The sequence below is a fragment of the Coffea eugenioides genome, chromosome 10, assembly GCF_003713205.1.
Source record: "Coffea eugenioides isolate CCC68of chromosome 10, Ceug_1.0, whole genome shotgun sequence".
Classification (NCBI taxonomy): Eukaryota; Viridiplantae; Streptophyta; class Magnoliopsida; order Gentianales; family Rubiaceae; genus Coffea; species Coffea eugenioides.
In genome coordinates, this window is record NC_040044.1 from 9,350,022 (window position 1) to 9,369,757 (window position 19,736).

The window sequence follows — 19,736 nt, forward strand, 5'->3', positions numbered from 1 at the left end:
CCCTTATATTTTCGAAACCCCTATTTTTACATGTTTGAAGACCAATAAGGAGGGCCCAAGTCTATGTCCTTATAAAAAATAAGATTTTGCCCTCTCTCCCCAAAGATATGTGTGTGTGTGTGTGCCTCTTTCAAATATTAAATGTTTTCACATATATCCTAGAAAAAATTAGACTTTCCCTTTTAAACTTTTTACAAATAATAATTTATATATCTCTCACACACACTTTCATGTTACTATACTCTCTCACACACATCTCTTTGTCTCTTTGTCTCTCTTTCTCTCTCTCATACACACATACATACAATCACTCTCTCACACACACCCACCTGTAATAGCAAACACTTCTTCTCCAATGCACATTTCAAAACATAATGTATTTATTACACAATAAAAACACAAATTTTTTCTTTACAAGAAAAAAAAATTTCACACATATAAATTCACTTTTCATATTAGTCTTCGATTCATCACTACTAAAATTAGTATTTTAAAAATTAATTTAACATAATAGTAAAATAAGATTTTGGTATTAAACTTTATAATATGCATAAGATATAATACTTCAATCCGGTGCTCAAATTCAACAAATTTGACTATATGAATTCAGCAAACTTGAATTTCATTATCTAAATTTCAATCTTTAAGTGTTAGATTTAAAATTTCAATTTTATCATACATCCTCAAAGACTTTTTTTTTCTTCCTGGCTGAAATTTGTAATCTGTAAATTCAAATTGTGTCGAAACCCTACAATTGTATACATTAGGAAGCTGTCACAATAATGCTGTAAGTTATTCTTGCACTCCTGGTCTTGTTTTTAAGGGTATATTTGATAAAACTAAAATTTGAAAACTGAAATTTGAAATTCAAAGTTTGGATCTATTAAGTTACTGAATTGTTAATTATTAAAATCCTCACATTTGAGAATATTTTTTTTTAATGAGAATCTCTTTTTTTATTAAAAATTTTGGCAAAGTTTCCCCTTATAAATGGACAAAACTCCCTACCAACAAACCCAATCTCATAAAAATATCCATATGACAGTTATTTAATACAAATTTTTAGCTAAGCTATAGAAATTTTCTACGAAAATTAGGAAAACCTAAAGTGTCCATGATAATCTCCCCACGGACAGTAGCCGGCAAAGAATGAAAGTCATCAAAAACATCCTCTTGCTCCGAATTTGCGCCAAGGTTAGCTAGATAATCAGTGGGTTTGTTCGCCTCTCTATAGCAATGGGTTATCTCACGGAAATGATGCTTGAAACTGAACAATTCATCAACTTCCCCTTGCAGTCTCCAAGGGCAACCATGTATCCCTTGGAGTATTTACACCAAGGCAAGTGAGTCAGATTCAACATGCAAGTCTTGTAAGACTCGAGCAACACAGAGCCGCACCCCAAAGAGTATGGCCTTGAGCTCCGCGTGTAAACTGGTCAATAACCCAAAAAAATAGGAATAACCAACGATAAATCTCCCTTCCCCATCTCACACAACTCCCCCACCCCCATTAACTCCTAGGTTCCCCTTTGCACAGCCATCCGAATTCAACTTATACCTGCCCTAGGAGCTGGCCATGTAATCGGTAAAATAGAAACCCTTCTTTTCAGAGCTACATACGAAGAGTGAAGAACATCCCAAGAGATGAAAGAACATGCTATTTCCGGAAAATTACAATGTAGTAAATCACATAACTGTTGAAATACCTGATCTGCCACCTCCGTCCACGCCACATTTCTTCCATCAAACAGTCCCTTGTTTCTCGCTTTCCATAACTCCCAGCAGACGAGCATAGGTAGTGTATGATAAACGAACCCGAGATACACGTTGTGCCCTTTACGCAACCACCACCGTAACATCACATGTCTCAACGTGGACATCATATCCAAATCTCCTAGGACACCCTCAAATCTATTCCAGACCGCCTTAGCTAAATCTCCTGTTAAAAATATGTGATTAACCTCGTCATCTGCTGGCTCAGAACAACAATGACACTTAGACGGACCCTGTACCCCAAATCTACGTAGCAGATTCATTAGGGGAAGATGCAAACGTAGTAACCATAACATAAAGAAGGAGATTTTGATATGAAACCCCTTCAGCCACACATGCGAAACCACCCAAGAATAATTAGAAGCCTGCGAAACAAGCGTGTAAGCTGAAGAAGCCGAGAATGATCCATTATGCGTTAAAGCCCCACCATCCTATCAGAGCTATGAGCGGATGAAGGGGGAATCTTTGTGATACTTTTTCCATTAAACTTTGGTGGAACTTTCGGCAAAAGAGATCCCTATGGGTTGAATTTTTAACAACAAAATATAGTAGAGGGGTGCACCGTTGTTTGGCAGAAGAGGGCTATTCGCTTTCTTACACTTGAAAGAGGTTATGTTTGATTCAACAGTTGGCAGAAGAGCATATTTGCTGGGTCATCGGTGAGGGATCAATGGATTTCTGGCATGACAATTGGATGAGAACTGGGACTATATGTCATCAGGTGGAAATTTTTCATAAGCATGTTGTGTCAGATTTTGTCTTCCAAGCACAATGGAATATGTGACTCCTTAATCAAGTTCTAGAGCCTGAGTCTCCAATCCCACCCTCCTGATGTGGGTGGCACAACTCCCCCCAACTTAACCAATGAAATTTCTGGCCCATATCCGTCGAGCTCCACAAAAAACTTGCCATCACCCTTTCTAAGGAAGCAATGACTCCCTTCGGAGGAGATGCCGCTGCTAACAGGTGGATTGGCATTAAAGACAGAACACTCTTTACCAGCATAATCTTGCCCCCAAATGAGAGGACTCGATTCTTTCATGATAGGATTCTGATTGTTACCATGTCACAGAGTTCGGCAAAATAATGCATCCGTCTTCTTCCAATATGAAGGGGGCAACCAAGATATTTGATTGGAAAAGATGTGTACGAGAAGCCGGTTACTATTCCAATCATTGCACGTCGTTGCAAAGAAAAGGTGGGATGCACTAAATAACAACTCTTCTGACAATTAACACGCTGCCCCGAAAATGCACAGTATCCATCGAGTACTCCTTTGACCAATGTTATTGAAGCCTTAAGGCCGCTAGTGAAAATGACCACGTCATCTGCATAGGCCAAATGTGTGACCATAGAACAACAGCCTCTAGGGACTTTGAACGATCTGAATCTTTGATGCTCCGCCAGCGCATTGAGTGAATGGGACAAGACCTCTGCACCAATAACGAACAAGGCTGGCGAAATTGGGTCACCTTGTCTCAAACCCCGTGAAGACTTAAAGAAACCGTGGGGCAAGCCATTGACAATGACAGAAAACCAAACATTCGATATCAGCCTCCATATCATATCGATCCAGACTTCGCTAAACCTAAACCGACGAAGCACTTGTATCAAAAACAACCAAGACACTCTATCATATGCCTTCATCATATCCAGTTTGAGCATCACATTCCCTCCCCTATTAGGTTTTTTAATATCATTCAACAATTCTTGCCCTAATAGAAAATTATTCGCCACCTGTCTGCCTTGCACAAAACCACTCTGTTGCGGTGAAATAATGTGAGGAAGAACCTTTGCCAAGTGGGAAGATAAAATCTTGGAGATGACCTTATTGATAAAATTGCATAAACTTATCAGGCGATATTGAGTAAAATCTTGAGGGCATTGTATCTTGTGTAGTAAAACAATTGAAGTAGCTGAGACACTTCTTGGCAACGTTGCGCCACAAAAGAAACTGACAATAACCCTTTGAACATCCTTAGCGATCACCTCCCAAGCAGATGTGAAAAACTTTCCCGTGAAACCATCCGAACCCACAGCATTCTTCTCGTCCATTGAAAAAATTACTTTCTTTATTCCTGCATGGATGGAACCTCAGTCAACATCTCATTATCCTGCTCAGTGATAAACTTTGGAATAATGTCTAGCATGTTATTTGAGGACTGTCCTCCATCATTTGTAAATAATTCTTGGAAGAACGAGACAGCCCCATTACAAATACTCGACTCGTCAGTCACCCAGTCACCATTTGTCTTCCTAATTCTATGAATCACTGACTTGCTTCTCTTTTTTGTTACCACAGCATGAAAAAATTTCGTATTCTTGTCCCCATTTGATAGCCATTTGACATGAGCCTTCTGCCTCCAGAATTCTTCCTCAATCACCAAAGTATGCTTCAATCTTGCACGTGCCTCTTGTACAGCCACTAATGACCTTTCTGACGGATGGTTATCATCTTCTATTTCAGCTTCCAGCACCCTTTATTCTGCTGTCCAAATCGCCAAGAAGGTGTCACCAACAGATTCCCTTGACCATAGTCTTAGTGCCTGTTTAACTCGTCGCAGTTTAGCCGATAAAACCTGAAGGGGGGAACCAGGGGAGGAAATAGACCAACTCTCCTTAATCACATCCATAAAACCTGGTTTTGTGGTCCAAATATTTAGGAATCTGAATGGCCGTGGCTTGTCATCTAAGCTCGTTGATGCCGATATCAAAAGAGGAGCATGATCAGAAGGGTCTCTCCCCAAGTGTTGCACTAAAATATTACTCTCCATAAACATAGCAGCTGAGTTGAGCAAAGGCTTGTCTGGCCGCTTTTAAACTCTTAAAATACCCTGCCGATTGTTACACTATGTGTACCTAGACCCAGAGAACCCAGCATCCCCAATTTCCACCAATGACATAAACTGTGATAATTCTATCCCCTAAGCATGTCTAAAAAGTAGGCCACCCCTTTTTTTCTCTGCATTTAAGATAACATTAAAGTCCCCCACAAGAAACCATGGTTTTACCTCCGGCTTGTCATTCAACAACTCGATCCATAAACCTTCCCTCTCCTGGACGGTGCACCCCGAATGAATAAATGAAAAGTAGATCTCCTCAGCCAATAATTGGGATCGGAGGCTTAAAGTGAGATGTTGATTCGACTCACCTATCGTTTGGCAATCAAAAAAAGATTTATAAAGCACCCAAATGCTACCCCACAGGTTTGCAATAGAAAAATCCATCCCCACCTTCATCCGAATCATATCCATGTTTGCAATCGAGGTCTTAGGTTCACAAATCGCTACCAAAGAGATAAAGTGCATTTTAACTAATTTACGGAGTCTCTTAAGATTAGGGGCACGTGGACACCCCGAATGTTTCAAAAGAGAAAGTTAATCATTAGATAGCATTGCAAAAGAATTTTGTGAAGAAGTCACCTTAGAGCGTAACGTGCGGTTTGACGGAAAAGGCAGTCGAGTACCTCTTTTCTTTGGTTGAGATAATGTAAGCGACCCAGCTTGTCGCAACGTGGAGTTCGATATGAAAACAGGGTCCAGATTGAACGCAGCAAAGGATAAACTATCACCACTCATCCTTGCTTTATTAGATTCTCCCCTTGGATACAAATTACCCACCCACCCCTACAACTCATTAAACTCTTCGTCCTCTGATGCCACAGCAGCAAGCCTATTCATTTCCCCCCGCAGCACATTGATCTTCTGGTTCCCTTCCAAAATCAGGCTGCGATACATCCTTAACCCCCTCCACTGACGATATATCACTCTCTTCCATGTCCACTACCGCTGCTCTCGCGCCCCGCAACTTGATGGTCAGCTCACCTTGCATTTCCTCTAGTTGCAATTCGCTACTGGGTTGTGATTTCTTCGCACACCCACGCAAGCTATCAGGTTGCCCCTCTACCAGACACTGCCGTGGTTGGTCCTCCTACGCGAACGCCGCCGCCGTTGTCCCATGCGTTGTCGTATGAAACTGTCCTTCAAATGTCCCCTCTTCTGCCTGCGTAGTTGCACACTCACGTTCCTTCCTCTCCCTACCCAAACTCTCGCTACCCCCGTCTGTCTTTCCTCCCACCAGGTCTACCTCTCCCACCTGTGATGCCTGCAGAACCATCTCTCCCTCCGCCTGCGCACCAGCCACAAACTGGGTGTTCATTACCGTAGCGGAAGGCTCCTCCACTGGAGCTGCGGTCATGGGCAGCGGTGCGAACATTGCGGCCAAATGCCCACCCACTTCATCCTGGTCAGTCTCTTTGCGTTGGCACACCTCCTTTGGCTGTAGGCGAAACTTCCCAGCTTTCTCACCCTCTGTTTTAGATACCCGGAGGTCTGGATGCAAGACATGGCACCCCTCCACTCCATGTCCCTGCCGAAAACAATGGGAGCAGTATTGAGGGAGATTTTCAGGAATGAAGCTCTGCCAAAACCCACCGTTTTCACCGTTCCCAATCCATATACGTGATAGCCGAGGCTTGAGCAGGTCAACCTCCACATAGACTCTCGTACAACTTGGATGAGTCGTCTCCGACGTTGCCGCATCCACCAATAGCGGATTACCCAGCGTTGGGACGATCTGAAAGAGAACATCCTTATTGAAGTAGTGCACCGGCAGTTTTGGGAGCTGGAACCAAACGGGGGCGATAGACGATTCCTTATCCACATGAAACGTCATCGACCACTTGAAGACCCTCATTGGATAGCCATGGACATACCAGATGCTTCTGGCCCAAAGTCTATGAAAATCAACTTCATTTTCCAGCTTTATGAACACACGCCGTGAGTCAAGCAAACCCACCGAAGCAACTTCTCGTAAATCTAATGAGAGGAAGAACCTGCGTATCTCCTCCATTTTTGGTCTTCCCCTAGAGAATTTCCCCACTAGGGCATACTTGTAAGGAGTGGCCAGCCGATTGAGATCCTTCTGTGAAAACATGAGAGCTGGTTCCCCCTTATGGGTCGCAGACGATGCATGGACGCACAGCAGGCTGAGAATAAAGCAGCAAATGATTTGTGTTGGAAGACTTGAGAAGGAGAGGGACGCCCCCCAGCAGGCGGTTGGAGGGCAGACATGGCCGTGGAAGACAACCTACCAGCGGTGCACAAGACGCAAACGTTGCCGTTCCTATTTTCTAAAACTATAAGAAAACTTTTTTCAAATCAGATTTAACTTGGACATTTTCTCAAACATGTGGAAGGCATGATTTTAGCTCACATGCTTCTTGAAATTTGGCCGAATATAAAGCCCAAAATTTTTTGCCAACAATCAAAGGTTGAAAATAAGAAAATGTATGAAAGGAATTGTAAGTGCTTTTGATACTCGAGAAAATTCAGTAGAAGATCAGTATAGCAGCACCTTCGTAAATGATGGAAAGTCCGAAGCCTTCGTTGTGAAACTCTAAGACTATGTTAGTTCAAGGGTCTGATTAGGGGAAGAAGGAATCAGTTTCTTTCATGAATTTCTGCACCATCGAGCTGATCGACTTTCCCTATTTCAACTCTAAATCTTGGAGCGGCGGGGTACAAGTGAAGTTAGAATAAAATAAAGTAATCAAATATAGGAAAGTAATAAAAGTTAGGTTATGTGATTGAATGATGAATTATGCGCAGAATTTCAATGTATATGTATTCATTACATTTGAGAATATTATACATTAAATGATAAGTGAATAAGTTATTACTTATTTTTGGAATAAGTTTTACCTAGAAAATTACGTAACACTTAATTAATTAAAATTCTCTATTTTTAGTTATCCAACACATCTGAATATATTAAATTCTGATAATATTTTGCATTAAATGATGGTGAATAGGTTATCACGTATTTTTTGAAATTTTGCCTAGAAAATTAGGTGTCACTTAATTAATTAAAATGTTTTATTTTTAGTTGTCAAACGCATCTAAATATATTAAAATATGAACCCATTAAGTACTAAATTGGGTTATAAAACAAGGTCTAAGTCACCTTTTCAATCTATGCTAATATAAAAGATCAACTCTAGTTTCATTATTTATTGAATTTTCATGTATTTAATAATAGGACATATATTGGATATCTCATGATTCACCCCTCACGTATGAAAAATAAAATGCGTATCCAAGAATTAATATGTTACCAAACCAAAATAATGCAATAGCATTACTTACCCCACCCACCAACCCAACTAAATAAAAAACAAAAAAAGAAATGGATTAGCATCTTAAACTTTACTTATTTGTGGATGATGTTGATAATTCAGCCCCATATCACGAACTATATAGTTTGAAAGCTCTCTGAGTAGAAACTGCAATAGAATTCAACTATAGAGGTCCATACCATACCATACAAGTGAAAATTAAAGAGTAGGGGGAGAATGGCAGAAGAGAAATTGGGCAATGCAATATGAAGTGCGTGGGGTATATATATACAATTTACTCATTCCACAATCAAGTTTTACATTTATACTTCTTAAATGTCCCACACGCGATTTATCGCAAGTATACAAATCGTGAGCGAGTATAGGGTATTAAGGGTCGATCCCAGAGGGAAGATTGCAATTACCGGTGTTTTTCGAACTCCTTTATTATCTAGACTACCATAAACATATAAAAGTAATGAAAACTAGCACTAGAAAGCTCCAAGAGATATGGAATTCCTTACTACTCTTGCAAATGAGATTACCAGTTAAGTGAATGCTATTATCTTGGCTAGTTATGGCGTAATTTCCTAATGTATGTGAAACCTACTCTCGTAGTGAATCAACTATACTAATAGTTAAACCATACCTACTCTCGTGGTTATGAATTAACTACAAGTTCATTCCTTCTATAAAATTACATGAAACAAATTACTTAAGCTACATAGGTGCACCTCTACTCTCGTGAGTGTACTCCCTACGTTTATCACTTCTTTGAACTAGTGTTAAATTCCAATTCTCATTATAAACTTAACACCTTTAGATAATCACAACTAATGGCCGGTTAATCATGATTAGATAAGCAAAAGTGATAAATAACTTGCTCAAAATAATACCATCAAATAACCAAGTAAATATCCCTAACAAGATATAGCAAGTTCAACCATAACTCTAGGCATAAACTTTAACTAAACATGATAAAAACAAAAAATCAAACTTGTATTATAGTTAAACATGAAATCAAATACAAAAGAGAAAGTGATAGGAGAGAAGTCACCCTTGTCACATGAGCTCTAACTCTCCATCTTTGCTCCTCCAATCTTCATCCAAATCTAACTACAAATACTAGAAGGAAACACTACACTAATTACTCTATACTACCCTAACTAATGAACTAAGAAAACTCTAGTAAAGACTAGATTTTTTTGGAGTTTCTTTAGCCTTCCGATGTTTTTAAAATATCCTCCAAAGGCTGCTATTTATAGAGGACTTTAAGCCACAAGTGAGTTATTTCTTGGTTGGCAAAGTTGGCTTTTGAACTCTCAAAGATTGCTTCTCAAAGTTTCCATACCCATTTGATCATTTTCAACCGGAATCTTTGCAGAAAAAGTGGTCAAAAAGGTTGTGTGAAAAGAGCACATCCAAAGGCTGTTATTTATAGAGGACTTTAAGCCACAAGTGAGTTGTTTTTTGGTTGGCAAAGTTGGCTTTTGAACTCTCAAAGATTTGCTTCTCAAAGTTTCCATGCTCATCTGATTATTTTCAGCCGGAATCTTTGCAGAAAAAGTGGTCAAAAAGGTTGTGTGAAAAGAGCACAAGTTGCAGAGCAAGTTGCAACCGAAATCCACTAAAATGCGGGCAGAAAACGCAGCCTGTGCCAGCATTTTGACCCCCGTTTTGCTCTTTGCAGGTTTACACTTTTCTGCGCAGAATTCATCCTTACTCTGTTTTTGATCCAAATTCAATTGATATTTTCTTAATGTTAGAGGCTGAACTAGCTCTTGTGTAAAACATGAAAGTTGTAGCCCTTTGAGTTAGCTTTCCAATGCATTAAGAATCATCCAATTTGAAGCTATGTGAACTGAGAAATGACCAAATAACCTTGACTGGTCACAACCTTGTTTCAGCTTTCGACCATGAAAATGTACTTCTGTATTTTGACTTTTTGACAAGGAAGACAATTGAACTGGACTTTAATGTCTTCATACCAAATGTATATATGTCTCTTAACTTCAAAATAGTATAAGAATCACCTTAATCCGATCATTGTAGCTCAAGATAAGTCGAAATACCACAAGGTGTGAAAGCTGTGAAACTTACTTCCTTTTGTTTTTTATTGCATTTCCTCTTTTGCACTTCATATTCTCTTTTTATCACTTTAAACCATTATCAATCATCCAATTATCTTCTTAATTCATGCCATTTGATGATTGAATCATTAAACCTACAAAACATGAGGTTTTCACCATAAAAATCCCTCGAAATGCAATCTTTGCCACTTTAAACCATCAAATGCATATTTTCACTAGAATCCTAGTTAATTAGTTATAAAAATAGTTAAAACACACCAAAACTAATTAATAAAACACACAAAAAACACGTAAAATATCTTCTTGTCACAGTGCATCACAGATTGTGTCGAAAATCATGTCACAGGATATCTAAAAGAGAGTGATCTTGAGGTGAAAAATAGTCCCCATGTATCCAAAGCTGTGCTGGTGAAAAACCTCTACTTGGCATGCGATCCTTACATGCGCCATTTGATGTCCCCTCCCAACACCGATTTCCCATCTTTGCTTACTCCATTGCCCACAGGATCGGTAAGATAATCTCGAAGTTCCTTCATTTATTTAATTTTTTCCACAAGAAGTCAGACCTTATTTTACTTTTGTCCCTTCTTCTACAATTTTTTTTTTGTTTCTTTGCATTTTTTTCTCTTTGGCTGACTTGTTGAAGATATTAAAGGAAAATAACTAATGCACAAAAATTGGCATATTTGTTATCGAGATATCATTCTTCAATTATGCTCATTATCTCGACATTAATTTGTTCCATGTTCTTGTTTAAAAAGTAGGAGTTTTTTTTCTCCTTTTTTTTGGGTTGGTAGGACAAAAATCTGGGACAATAATATGCACTACATGTCATGTCTATTCAAACTAAGACCTATTAGTGGATTCCTTACATCTTTTTATTATTATGATGATTATTAATAAATATGCTTCATTGTACTTTCCATATGTATATTGTTATTGCCCAGTAGAGGGTTTTGGACCCGAATTATTTGCAAAAAATGTATTTGCTTACATTACAAACGTATTTTTTGACACATCTCACACACATCACATCCGTAAAAAATGTTACAATAATTATTTCAAATAATATTTTAAACGATCCCCTATCATGTTTTAATTTTGCAAATATTTTCCAGCTCCGCCATTGCCTTGGCATTGAATGCAACACGAATGAAACCTGATTCAGCATAAGTCACTTTTCAAGGAATATTTGTAAGCCTCATTTTGATCTTAAAGATCTGCTACTGACTGTTTCACTGATTTCATCAGGCACTAGTTGGTTATGGAGTGGCCAAGGTGATAAAATCAGGAGATCCAGCATTTGATGAGGGAGATTACGTGTGGGGAAAAGTGGGTTGGGAAGACTACAGCATGATTCATAACACTAATCTGCTGTTCAAGATAAGATATACAGACAGATGTTCTTCTCGCATACCATGCGGGCATTCTAGGTACTTTAAATTGACCATGAATTATTGGTACAGGTATTTTAGATCTTTCCTTGTCAGCTATAAAAAGCCAACGATTCAATTTACCACATTAACCGAGTGGTATAAATTGTAATGTCCTTTAAATTGACCATGAACTATTGGTACAGGTATGCCAGGGGTTGCAGCCTATGTTGGTTTTCATAAGGTATGCACCCCTAGGGAAGGGGAGGTGGTGCATGTTTCACGTGAAATAATGACTTGTTTTTTGACAACCATTATCATAATGATCTGGTGTTGACCCACAACAGTGGTCATATCTTGTGCCCTGAATCAGGAAAACTGAGTTGTCTACCAAATTTAATAAAATGATAAGGACTTATTTACTCACATAATACGATTCGAATCTAGTGTGACGTGACAAAAGCAAATTGAGTGAAAAAGAACTTGATGGAGAGCGGTGATTAAATTAATAACGCAATTTGATTAGATCAAGTGATAGGGTGTTAATTGTTGGTTATTTTATTATTAATTTTCCCTTTGTCCTTGCCAAATATTGTTTTAATTATTAATATTTACTTATATTTGGTATTTGGATTTAATTTCAAGGAATGGAACAGAAACTACAAAAAAGGAAGGACTTTCTGAGCAATTTACTGCACACTTGGAGTCATCTGCAAGGCTCACTCAACGTGGCCCAGAAGAGAGGAAACAAATGGATTTCCCTTTGGCCCTTATTGAGCTGATGAAGAAAGGGCTATGAGAGCCCTAGGAACCGAGGAAACAAAAAAAAAATTGAGCCGCAGCTTTTGTATTCTTTCCTTGGCTTTCAATTTTGGTGGGGACCACGGAGTAGGAAGCATTATGTCATTGTTCCCTTTGGCTTTAAAAAGAAAAACGTAGAGAAGGTTTTGGGATGAATAGTTTTTAATCAATAGTTTTAGCTTAGGCTTTTAGTTTAGTTTTGTTTCTTTCTTGGCTCTTTTGATGGCCTGGACCTCAGTGGAATTACTTGAAGATTTTCTCATGAGGCGTGGCTAAGTTTGTCTAGTCAAGAACAACGGAGGATTTGGTTATACTAAATTTGTGAGATCGAATTAGTTTTTATTTATTCCCATTATTCACTGGTATTTGTCTATCTTCTGCTTTATGTTCATATGGTTGTTTTATTATTCGATTATCCAGGGCCCGGATTCTAGATTAATTCAATAACCTGAAGCCAATTAGGGTAGTTAAATCCGTAATTGTTTAATTATTCTAAACTGGTGGCAACTGGCATGATTGGGTTTGTGTCAGGGAGATAGGCAGGCTAACTTAAAGAGACCCTCGTAGCGTGTTGATTGGTTAGAATTAGGCTCTTCTAATTATTCATGCAATTAGGGAATTGAACTTCTATGGTCGTACCTAGGGTTATTTCCTGATTAGAGAAATAGTCAACGGTCGTACCTTGGCTATCGACAAATTGAGGAAGAGTTGGTTGTTTATCGCGTGTATGACAACTATAACTAATTTATCAGATAGTAACTGGAATAATCCTTGCATCTGTGATCGAATTAAGTGAACCATCTCCGAAATTGTCTCTTGGCTAGAGTTCGTCCATTATTATTTTTATTGTGATAATTAGTTATTTGAGTTGTAGTTATTTTATTTTAATTAATTTATTCCAAGTAATTTAGTTACAATCATTTTCAAAACCCCACATATCTGGAACTTGAGAAGAAATTAAATTATCCCCAGTCCCTGTGGATTCGACCCTGCTTACCGCTATATACAGAATTTGTATTTTATTTAAGCAGGTATTTATTATTGCACAGGTTTGACGCCTGTCATCAAGAAATTTACTTATTTGACTATTAGCTTAATTAAATTTCATAAGTCCTCGTGGTTCACATATGCTTGCCAAAGAACTTCTCAGAATCCACCTAATTTAGAATTGGATTAAAAATTTAAGATGTCATGTATTACGTATACTGCACTTTCGAACGCTTTAGCCCTTGATGTTCCATAGATCCAAAGAGGAAGTCATCTCGCATGCGGAATTCCTCCTCAATTTTATATTTGACAAGAATTTTATGTTTTCAAGATATAGCAAATACAAAAGTATAAAGAATGATTTATAAGGGTTTACTTTTTTAAACAATTTTGTCATCATAACTTGTTGTTTTGTCATAAGGAATTGAAGAAAATGGTCTACGAATTATCTCATTGAAGAAATAAACTAGCAGCTGGAACACTATTAGTAAAAAGGAGAGAGGAGTCGAGTAATAGTGCTAAATTATAGATATCCTAGAATACTTAAAAATTTAATGTCAAAATTTTCTTGAAATTTTATGGTACAAAATTGAGGAAAATGCAAAAGATGCCTGACCCCTAGAAGAAAATGCAAAAGAAACAGCGTACTCTCAAATCCGTGATTAAACCTGAGATGACGGGATATAAATTAAGTAAGGCTTTTTCTAGCTGGTGCTCAATGGGTACAAAATCAACATACACAAAAATATTGTCAACACACTGTTAAAGCTAAAAAAAAATTACCACCCAATACTTTCACAAAGAAGTTTACCCTTTTGTAGATAAATAAAAATCAAATCCGCCTTTTATTGACAAACAATTGCAAAATTCATGTGAAGTAACTAGTTGTGAATCACGTCCAATAATAGTTTAAATATCCTTTTACTCTAAAACATGATAACACGATGATGGATCATAGTCTAGCAAATCAAATGGCAATGACTTATTTACTCAGATAATATGATTCGAATCCAGAGAGGTAATTAAGTTACAAGTTGATTTTAATTCTGATCATCTTAATTCAAATTGGCTATCATTTTTCCGTAAAGGTACTACCTATCTTTGCCTGATCATTAAGAAAAAAGTTACTACTGTACCAATAATTAATTCGTCAAGTAATTATTTGCTTTAAGGTTATGTCTGTTCAGTATCCAGAGAGCATTCGTGTAGATGTAGTTCAGCTATTAATATTTTGAAAATATAAAGTTAGATAAAGAGGACATATAAATGCAAAATAAGATAATAGTTGTTAATGTATGTATTCATATAATAGGTTACATGTCATTTAGATATCCTAACAAGTGTCCATTGAACGCTCATTAGAAAAACTCAATGACGGTAAATTGAACAATGATATGACATTATTAAAGTGATTCTTATGTCCTAAATTTTTTAAGAGAATTGTAGACTATCTTAAGGCTAAATCAAATGGGGACTTATGATATCAATGACATAATCAATTAGTTATTAATTCCACAAAGGGCCAATAATTCAACCCAATGATTCATGCCACTAATGACACGTTAACTTATTCAAAATAAAGACATGGTATAATATCAGGAGGAGAGATCTGGCTGACAACACCTTGTCAAGCTACCCACTGGCACTATGGATAAACAAACTAGAAATTCAACCCCTTTCCTTGATTGACAACCTTGAGAGTCTTAGAATTTGTCACATTTTCTTGATGAACTTCAGAGTGTCTTGGAGGATACACACAGGTGGTCTTCTAATTTAAATTTCAGGACATATGCATGTTTACTTTGGATTTGAGGCAAAACCCACATTCAAATTATTGTTTTATTTGTTTTAACTTAACATAGCATATATGGACCCAAAGAATTTATAATGCATTATATGGTTATACAAATTACTATTTTAGTTGTACCATAATCAGATGTTTTGTGCAACAGTCCAATATTTCTTAGGCTACACATGGGCAAAACAAGGATGTCATGCATTCTAGAGCTAATTTGTTGATCATCAATTTTCTTGATGCTCAATTTATTAATACGCCCTTCCCATGGAAAAAAAAAAGCAGGTTTTCTCCCTCTAATCCCCTTCGGTTCAGTTGGACTCTCCCCTAGTATAGATTAGAATAGGAACAGAGTATAAATTTTGCCGATTAACAAAAAAAAAGCTTAAATATTAGGCTAGTGATTAAAAGGTTCTTGTTTTTTTATCTGATATCTAGAATTCTATCATAAATGAAATAATAATTTCTATTAAAAAAGAATTCTATCATCACCATCTCTTTTTGTACATGTACCTTTCTTGCATAGGCGTTTTTTTAAAACTGTGGTGTAGATGAACATTGACAGGAAAAACTAATCACATTTCCCTCCGATGGTGAAGATTAGTTAGCTCCGAACGAAAGATGATCCCAAAATCGAAATTAGAGTTTCATCCAAGTCAAATCGCGACCATTATTCAATTGAAAATGAAGTACTTTGTTAGATTAGTAATTAATTTAGTACATTTTATGATTTGTTTTATTGTTTGATTAACAAATGGTAGATTCAGGATTATTACCATGTCCACGTGTGACAGTGCCTGTCGGGGAATCAAATCCACCTAGACTACACGTTGATTCATACACAGTACAAGCGCTAAACATCCAAAGAAGATGTGAGAGAATTCACGTTGTAAAAGACTTGTGCTCGATCGCATGCAGGGTACAGTTTCTTGATCAAGCTACATATGATGACAAAAGACCGGTGCCTCAAAAGTGTGATTAGCTACAATTGCATTCTTCCTAAACAAAAATTGAAGAAAACACCAAAACTCTCTTGCTAGATGATATTCATGACTCATGAGCATGACAAAGCAAATAACTCAGTGCATGAACCAACCAGTTAACGTCTTCAGAAGCAGAACTGATGTAGCGATTGGAAGACAAGTGGCCAATTTCTCAAAATAGTTTTTTTCCTAGATTAGCGGATATGACATGGGACGATATTTCAAATGACTATACACTTTTGTGCTATCAAACTCTCTTAAGTTCTCAAAGGACGGCATTATTGGTTGGCGGACTAGTGCCTTGTTTGGCAAGCCACTTTCTACCAAAAAATTTCTACTTTTTCATGAACATATTTTTCAATTACATTTTTATCTTACATATATCAAATCATGACAGCACACTTTTCTACAAAAAAACCTAAAAAATTGCAATCCAAACAAGACCACGTGAGATTATAGTGATAGATGAATAATGATTTTGTTTCTTTTGTTTTTAAATCATGGCCGAAAATAGTGGTGGACAAATCTAGCATATGATTTGATGCTATATGTGATTTAATCCCTAATGATAAATAACAAATTCTAATAGTTTCTTTAATATTCGGACGGGTATTAGATTAGTTAAACAATTTAGTAGATGTGGGGTAATGGTGAAATTATATTATTTTCTCTCTTCTAATATCACTTTTTAATTATTTGTTGGACCTAGGTGTTACAAAATAATAAATCTCAAAGGAGGTTAGTGTAAGTTTTAAAAGGTAGAGGAATGCTTGTGAAATAATCAAAAACATCAGGGGAGATTTCTGAAATTATCCCATTAATTTGTACCACTCAATTATAAGCACGTTGCCGGTGCGGCTGTGCAGAATCTCAAGTCCGGCCGTCCTTGTGTGTGGTTTGTTGTGCATCATATTATCAATTTCCTCCTTAATTCCGATAAAGAAAGACATTTATTTATTTTACATAACTTGTCACAGATGTTGTACGAGGAGACTGTGCAGAACTCCATTCACCATCTAGCATCCTTTCCTTCCTTTAATATTGGTCGTCATAAAACAAACCAAAAAAAAAAATGGAAGAAAAAATCGTCATCAAAGCACTTCGGACGAACCAAATTAGAAGAAATAATGACGAATTTTTTATCCCAAGAGACAATTAAGTGATTTTGGATTTGATTTTAGGTTGATAATGACATGTGTGGTTATTCTTTTATTACTACATTTCTAGTGAACCTAAGCAACGCAAGGAACGTTAAGGGTGAGCTGGCCAAAACAATATATGGTGCACATTTAAATATGTATAGATTCTTGGCTTCTTTGTTTTTTTCTTCTTGGGGAATCTTGGTACTGCCGTTGCCCCAAATTATTGGTTCTTTCCTTGATGTCGCAGACTTGCATGTGGTGGGGACGAGGGGCCTGGACGGAGACAACCGTCCCAGGCAGTTCACGGCCTGGATGAAGCTAAAAAAATTTGTTCAGCTCAGATCACGTTTTGTAACTCGATTTTCACGTCGTGTGGGACCCACAAAAATGTTGTTCTATTTTACTCACTGTTGTTCAATTGTTACACATTGTACAGATAATGTTACATCATGTACAAGTGATGTTACACCTTCCGGAGCGGTTGTTCTGACAACCGCTCCAGCCCCGCGTCCATGTGGTGGGTGGTCTGTCCAGTCAATCATGTACAATGAAATTGACATTGACATTGACTGATAGTCACGTGAATCACGTAAATGCATGAATGTGACGTACGACCTCCCCAGGTTCACGAGATTGCAACAAGACCACTTGCTATAAAATAAAGCCCTGAAATTGGTACTTGTTCAAGGGTAATTCGAAAACTTCGGCCATGTTTGGACAGTAAATTTTTCAAAGAAAAAATTGTTACATTTTTCGTGAACATATTTTTAAATCACTTTTTTATCTTACATATATCAAATCACTACAGTAATTTTTATACAAAAAATCTAGAAAAATGCAATCTAAACAAGGCCTTATTTGTCCACTATTAAATAGTTAATTATCATGATTGCGAAAAGATAATGCATTGACAAAGTTAAAATAAAATACCCTTCAAAATAAATCAGTTGATGATTAGCCCAGCTAGGCAGGGATTATCAGTTAATTAAGGTATTCTGTTTAAGTCAGAAATTTAAATTTCTTCTTTTTTAAATATTCAACTAGAGCCTAACCTATTAAAGGCCATGCATCATAAGAGAGATATGGAGCTTAAAAGGTACATCTCTCATGTTGTAATAATAACCAATTTATGATTTTTTTTGTCTGACAAAATGACAGGTTGTCGGTGCTTGTGCAATAATAATAATGAAAATCCTAATTGCCAACAAAAATAGTTTCGAGTCAATTCTAGTACTGGAATAGGGATTCTAAATGTGCAATGAGTTATTAGATTCACTCTGACTCCGAAGAGTTTGTTTAATCCGATACACCAGAATTTATTCACGAGAACTTGTTAATTTGTATATAGAACAAGTATGGTCGAATCTACAGAGACGGGGAGTAATTCGTTTCTACTAAAGTTCAAGTTAACAATGGGGGAATTTTAGAAAAATTAACAATAAGCTATACTAAAGTACCAGATCTTAGGTCGTCGTCGCTTAGTCTCACAAAAGAAAACTGGTGAAGTTGACTAAGCCAGTGAACAAAACTGGACTGTGAACATCAAGTCTTGAAGTACGAGATCTTGGTACTCTACAATTATTTTGAGGGGATAATTGCAGAAACCTCAGCCTCCCCGGAGGTTTCTGAAACTTGTACTGATCTCCCCTGTAGTTTAAAAAATTGCACTGACCTCCCTTGAACTTACTAATCATTTGCAAATTCAGTCCAAACTATTAAAATATTGTTTTAGAGAGTGAAATTAGAATTTTGTACCAGATTTGCCCTTTGTGCTACATGTCCATTGAACGACAAAGTACTACAAATTAATTAACAATTAATAAAATTTAAGAGGTGTAGTTTATGGGCAAATACGCATTACCTATTTAAAGTACCGGCTCTTCATGAGTAGTTTACTTTCAAACATGTAATTTATGATAAATATATCAATGTTTGTAAGTAAAATTCAAAAACTGTTACAGTAATATTCTTATAAAAAGAAAATCGGTAGGTTATCTATTTAATATAAATTAAATATTTTTTTAAAAAAAAGAAGAAATGGCCCATAAAGTATTAATTCTTTATGGCTTTCATCCATTAGATGAGTAAAGTATTGGCTCTTTATAGGCATTTTATTCTGAATCATTTAATTTATATTAAATACATAAATGTTTGTAACTAAAATTGAAAAAGTATTACATTAATATTTTTACGGAAGGGAAACTGGTAAGTTTTGTATTTAACAAAAATTAAATATTTGAGAGTATACTTTATGGGCCATTTCTTTTTTTTTTAAAAATATTTAATTTATATTAAATAGATAACCTACCGATTTCCTTTATGTAAGAATATTACTGTAACACTTTTTTGAATTTTACTTACAAACATTGATATATTTATCACAAATTAAATGTTTGAAAATAAAATATTCATAAAAAATCGGTACTTTAAATGGGTAATACGTATTTGCTCATAAATTACACCCTTTAAAGTTTATTAATTGTTAATTCATTAGACATGTAGCACAAAGGACAAATCTGGTACAAAATTTTAATTTCACTCCCTAAAATAATATTTTAATCATTTGGACTAAATTTGCAAAGGATTAGTAAGTTCAGGGAAGGTCAATGCAATTTTTCAAACCACGGGGGAGGTCAGTGCAAGTGTTATAAACCTTAGGGGAGGTTTCTGCAATTAT